Source organism: Cyprinus carpio, chromosome B3, assembly GCF_018340385.1.
Source record: "Cyprinus carpio isolate SPL01 chromosome B3, ASM1834038v1, whole genome shotgun sequence".
NCBI lineage: Eukaryota > Metazoa > Chordata > Actinopteri > Cypriniformes > Cyprinidae > Cyprinus > Cyprinus carpio.
The window spans coordinates 3699222-3706330 of NC_056599.1; positions in this window are offsets into that span (position 1 = coordinate 3699222).

Consider the following 7109-nt stretch of genomic DNA (forward strand, 5'->3'; position numbering starts at 1 on the left):
ATGGGAGTCCCACAAGGCTCAATACTTGCACCGCTCTTGTTTAGCCTGTATATGCTCCCACTAAGTCAAATAATGAGAAAGAACCAAATTGTCACAGCTATGCAGATGACACCCAGATTTATCTAGCCTTATCTCCAAATGATTACAGCCCCATTGACTCTGTGCATTGATGAAATTAACAGTTGGATGTGCCAGAGCTTTCTTCAGTTAAACAAGGAGAAAACTGCTGTCATTGCATTTGGAAACAAAGATGAAGTTCTCAAGGTGAATGCATACCTTGACTCTAGGAGTCAAACAACTAAAAATCATGTCAAGAATCTTGTGTGATTCTGGAGACAGACCTTAGTTTCAGTAGTCACATCAAAGCAGTAACTAAATCAGCATACTATCATTTCAAAAACATTGCAAGAATTAGATATTTTGTTTCCAGTCAAGACTTGGAAAAACTTGCTCATGCCTTTATCACCAGCAGGGTGGACTATTGTAATGGTCTCCTCACCGGCCTTCCCAAGAAGACAATTAGACAGCTGCAGCTCATCCAGAACGCTGCTGCCAGGATTCTGACTAAAACCAGAGAAAATCTAAGCATATCACACCAGTCCTCAGGTCTTTACACTGGCTTCCAGTTACATTTAGGATTGATTTTAAAGTACTTTTACTCCTTTATAAATCACTCGATGGCATAGCACCTAAATACATTGCAGATATGTTCACTGAATTTAAACCTAACAGACCACTCAGATTATTAGGATCGAGTCGGTTAGAAATACCAAGGGTTCACACAAAACAAGAGGAATCTGCTTTTAGTTATTATGCTTTTAGTTATTATGAGCACTGTACAATGTCCGAACTGATAGCACTGTATTTAACTGTTTTAAATTAATTTTAAACATTTTAAATAAAATTTTAAAGGGGGGTTATAATGCGATTTCAAGTTTTCCTTTTCTCTTTGGAGTGTTACAAGCTCTTGGTGTATAAAGAAGATTTGTAAAGCTGCAAAGACTAAAGTCTCAAACCCAAAGAGATATTCTTTATAAAAGTTAAGAGTCAACCACACCTCCCTAAAACGGCTTGTTTAAACACACACCCCCCACATCTCTGAAATCGCATCATATGAGATTTTTGTAATAGTGTCATATTGTTCATTGTAAGAAAAAAGGTGCAACTTCTATTCTCGCTGTAGTATTGTTGTTGCCGCACTGCCACGTGAAAGCAAAACTACTTTGTTTGGCCTTCCAAAAGAGGATGATATTCGCTTCATCATGCCTAGAGCTGATCCATGCTAGTCACTGAGGAAATACATCACATTTGCGCTGTGAATCGCCGGATCGGCCTTCACCGTGGACGAAGCGGAGTCCAGCCCAGGGTTGTCACATGTGGTTGCCCGACAGCCATGCCGTTCTCAAGCCGGCCTCTGCTCACTCGAGCCCGTCGTGTGTGACGCTGTGTTTTGTTGTGAATGCGAAACTGCTTTGTTTGGCCTTCCAAAAGAGGACACGACTAGAAATCAGTTACTATAAGATCGAATGGAGATTTCACATTTACATTTAATCATTTAGCAGATACTTTTTATCCAAAGCGACTTACAAATGAGAACAGTAGAAACAATCAGATCGAGAACAACAACGGTATACAAGTGCTATGACAAGTCTCAGTTAGTCTAGTACAGAACACGTAGCCAGGGTATTTTTATTTTTTGCTCCCTCCAATAGTTAGTGACGTGACATTCAGCCAAGTATGGTGACCCATACTCAGAATTAGTGCTCTGCATTTAACCCATCCGAAGTGCACACACACAGAGCAGTGAACACACACACACACTGTGAACACACACCCGGAGCAGTGGGCAGCCATTTTTATGCTGCGGCGCCCGGGGGAGCAGTTGGGGGTTCGATGCCTTGCTCAAGGGCACCTAAGTCGTGGTATTGAAGGAATGGGGTTGGGTGTTTTGTTCATTGCTCAAGGGCACCTAAGTCGTGGTATTGAAGGGGGAAAAAGATGAGTCTTTAGATGTTTTTTTGAAAATGAGTAAAGACTCAGCTGTTTGAATTGAGATCGGGAGGTCATTCCACCAGCTGGGAGCAGTCCAGGAAAAAGTCCGTGAGAGTGATTTTGAACCTCTTTGGGATGGCACCACAAGGCGTCAAAGATTTTTGCGTGAGTCTCCTGCTTCTCAAACTTGTCTCCTGAGCTGTGTGCTCAGATATTTCTCCTTAGCTAGAGACTCTGATGGTCTCACATTTGTCTCCTTTAAAGCTTTAGAAGAGATCACAACAACATCACACACTGTGCTCAGATTTTACTCTTTAGCTAAATAATCTGAGGGTCTCATATTGTTACAGGGGCTGGTGTGCTAGTAAAATGCTCGACGAAGGAGATAAAGAAAAGGGTACTTTAATGATCCACAGGAGAACCGGGGCACAACCAAACACAGATCATCGTAGCATAAAACAATGTCATCAAATATCAAACGATAGCGGACCAACTGGAACTAAACAGACGGGGTATTTAAACACAAGGAACGTAATCAGAGGAATGGAAACAGGTGGGGAGTAATCAATTTACAAAACGAGGAACGGAACATGACCAAATAAGGAGAACACAAAAGGAACAGAAGTCCATAATTGTAACAGTTCGCCCCCTCCCGGAACGGTGTGTCCTTGCACCGACAGAAATAGTCCAGAGGGTGGGGGTTCAGGAGGTGGGCGCGGGGCAGGCAAGGGGCAGGCAATGGAGAAGAAACAGAGCATAGAACCAGGGTGGAGTGGATGGAGGGAGGAGCCAGGGAGGAGCCTAGAGCAGGAGGAGCCAGATGGAACTCCAGAGGCCAGCCAGGAGAGCGGCCCATGGTGGAATCGACGGTGTGAGGGGCCATGGTGGAGAAAGAGCCGACAACACCAGGGGGCCGACTGACGGAGACTCAGCCGATGGACGAGGAGCCCAAGATGGAGCAGAGCAGCCGCAGAGCCAGGGTGACACCGAGGATCTGGAGGGCCAAGGCGGAGCAGAAGGCTCAGGCAACCAAGGTGGAGGCGGGGCACCGGAAGAGACTGAGGATGGAGGTGGAGCCGAAAGGGAAGGAGGAGCCTGACAGAGCCGAAGAGATGGGAGTGACGAGGCAAAGCCAGAGGAATGGAGTCCCGAGGCAGGGGGATGGTCGACGACTGACCAAGGTGGAGCCGGAGGGAACGAGGGAGCCCGGTGGAGCAGGTGGGATGCCGGGGCCACGGTGGAGACGAGGGAGCTAAGAGCCAAGGCGGAGCCGCTGGGTCGAAGGGACTGAGGAGGAGTCCAGGGCTCGGAAGGCTGGAGGCGGAGACAGGGAATCCACACGCCAAGGCGGAGCGGAGACTGGAAGTCTTGCGGCGAACCATCGCGCCCAGATGGCGCGGACTGGGGCTGAGCTGCAGGACTGACTGGCACCAGCGGAGATGAGGTCGAGGAACTGACTGGTCTAGGAGGAGATGAGAGAGGGAGGATGGGAGGGAACATAGGGAGGGTCAGGGCTGGACGGAACCAGCGGAGAAACAGGAGGATCAGGGCTGGACGGAACCAGCGGAGAAACAGGAGGATCAGGGCTGGGCGGAACCAGCAGAGAAACAGGAGGATCAGGGCTGGATGGAACCAGCGGAGAAACAGGAGGGTCAGGGCTGGACGGAACCAGCGGAAGAGGAGCAGAGGAACTGACAGGTCTAGGAGGAGGCGGGAGAGGGAGGTTGGGAGGGAACACAGGAGGATCAGGGCTGGACAGAACCAGTGGAGAAACAGGAGGATCAGGGCTGGGCGGAACCAGCGGGGAAACAGGAGGTTCAGGGCTGGACGGAACCAGCGGAGAAACAGGAGGATCGGGAACTGCCTCCCCAAACCAGTCTATAAGGTCCAATAATTCCTCTCTATAAATTCCCAGAAAACCAAATGCAGCTCACCCTCAGTTGCAGGAGGGTGGGCAGGGCTTTCCTCCCAGCCCTCAATCTCCACCAATCGTCCCACGACGCACGGTGTTGCTGGCTCACACACCTGGTCAGTCGCGCATTCGAGTTACTGCTCCCTGTCGATGATAGGCTCGGGCTCTGCGGCTGCGGTGGGCTCTAGCTCCATGCAGCGGGATGGTGGCTGGCTGGTCTCTGGTTCGGGAGTGGGGCTGGAGAGATCCTCTTCGGCGGTGCAGACGGTAAATGGGGATCCATTTTTCTCCAGCACCCACTCCACGAAAGCGGCGAAATCCTCTCTGGGACTGTTCGCTGGGAGGCGTGCCTTACACCGCTCTGTCAGGCCAGCATAGTAGAATGCACAGAGCGAGCGGTCAGGGAAGTCCGTAAGACACACCAGATCGAAAAAGTCCCTGGTATGGTCCTCCAGCGAACGGTCCAGTTGCTCCAGAAAGATATATGCGTGTAACTGGTGTATGATTGACTCAATTTAATTTGCTTTCTTTTAATTTTTTTATTTTTTTTTTATTTTTTTATTCTGTTTATGCTACTATAGATTCTATTAGTTTCATAATAAGAAAGGATTAGTGAACTCCACGAAATTTTGTTCATTTATTATTGTTTGCAAGTTAAAATTACATAATATTAGATTCGTGGAACTTTTTCTTGGGATTTTGTCTGGGGAGGGGAATTATATCAGTGGAACACATCCGGGGTTTTCCCCGCGTGCGATGTGCGATAGCCTCAGTCCACCTGTGTGCGAGGCTAAGGGGAGTACATGTATTATTGAGCTCTCCCCGTAATTGACTCTGGTTATGATGATATTTCTTGTCCAAAATGCGTATTTATCGCTGGATGAATGTGATTTATTTTATACTAGCACTTGATTGTATTAGTTTATGATGAGAATGTATATTTTGAGGTGTTATTTGACCCTAACGATGTGCATTGTGACGCTAACTAATTAGCTCATATGCTTAGTGTGCCAGAGAGGGAGAAGCGGTCGCCCTTTTGATCCACTGATTATTTCTCCTTATTACAGGTATGTTGTTTATGTTGGTTTCTGTTTTATAAAAGAAAATAGATTTAGTGACTGAATGTATTCAATGTAGCGTGTTACGGGAGAAAATCTGATTTAATGATTCATGCAGTGCTTGACGCACGTGGTGCGGCCTACAAATAATACAGTGTTTTTATATGTATTAAATGATTAATTTAGATATGAAACGTATAAGTCCTCTGATTTATTCATACAAATGGTATTATAACTTTGTTTTGGTCACCTTTCACTGCAGTGTGTTTAATGTATAAATACTGGAATTAATGCTATGTTATATAGATTTTATATCCAATGTAATATTGTAATCTATTTATTGTAATATTTTATACCCTTATCTTGTGATGTATTAATAGAAGTGTGATGTATAAGAAAGACAAAGAGACATATTGTAAACAGTATAATTTATTTTTCATTATTGTATAATCCTCACCTGGTCCACCTGTGCCCGCGAGGCTAAGGAGCACATGTATTAGTGATTGAGCTCTCCCCGTAATTGACTCTGTGTTGCCAGAGAGGGAGAAGCGGTCGCCCTTTTGATCCACTGATTATTTCTCCTTATTACAGACCAAGTAAAGGAAAGTGCTAAATCTCATCGAAGAGTGGTCGTGTGGTCTCTGTGTGTGTGGTGACCTGGTGGCCAGGTCCAGACATGCTACACAGGCACAGGAGTTGGACTGCTGGGATATCCATTCCGAGAGGGGGAAAACAAAAAAAAAACACAAAAAGAAAACACCGCTAAACTGTTTTGGTCCCGCTATTCTGTTTACAGGGGCTGGTGTGCTAGTAAAACGCTTGACGAAGGAGATAAAAGAAAAGGGTACTTTAATCATCCACAGGAGAACCGGGGCACAACCAAACACAGATTATCGTAGCATAAAACACTGTCATCAAACATCAAATGATAGCAGACCAACTGGAACTAAACAGACGGGGTATTTAAAACACAAGGAACGTACTCAGCGGAATGGAAACAGGGTGGGAGTAATCAATTAACAAAACGAGGGGGAACACGGAACATGACCAAATAAGGAGAACACAAAAGGAACAGAAGTCCATATTTTAACACATATTTGTCTCCTGTTAAAGCTTTAGAAGAGATTCTAACAACTTTACAAAGTGGTGGCATCAAGTCAAGGCACTAAATAAAGGGGGGAAATCATAATTCAGAGTTAAAGTGGCTATATTGAGAGAGAATTTTGCAGAAATAAGGGTAATGTTACTTTTTATAGGACAATGTTTATGTACTTAGGCACATAATTGTTGTTGGAAATAATAATTGTACCGGATGCCTTAATCAAAACTGATCTGAAGAAAATGTAACCCTGTAGCTTTCTTTGCTGAAAAGCACATAAATGTCTTGAATATTAATTGACTAATTTGATTATTAATACATGGAAGAAATGCTTTGAGATAATATTGAGGCATTTGACCTGGGTGCACATTGTAAAATTATTGAGATCACTTCTGAAATTTTAGAGGAGACAAAATGTGAGAGCTCTCGAGTCCCTAGTGGAGTGAGAAATAATCTTGCTATAAGTACAGCTCCTACTACAGAAAAATCAGACCACGGCATATAACAGAAAACAAGCCCTGCCACAAACACACAGACACCCACAGAAACACAAACCTCACCTGCCCACCCATCCTGAACCTGATCAGATGTCCTCCTCCTCATGGACTCTAATGGAAAGTTTCTTGGACCCACAGAAACTTTTCCCACAATCAAAAAAGTCACTGCAAAACGATACAGGACAACATGCCATGCCACCAATAATCAAAGACTTTCACAGACACCCCTCAGGTGTTATTATACACATTTGAACTAATGACCCTTCACTCACTGTGCAACAATACTGCTGATGCTGTCAGAAAAATAGCATAAAATCGACAACAAAAATTCCTAGAGTCCTGATTATAAATTTCATAATCTACAGCATTAATGCTGAAATTTCCCATGGATGTTCTTTTGCTCCCTAATGGTACACCTGGCCCCCACTACAACATTGGCCTCCAACATCTGGTAGGATGGACTCTCCACCACACACAAAGATGCATTACATGTTTTTGCAAAAACCCTAAAGGATGCAGCCCTTGGCCCGCAGACCATCATCACCAAGGCA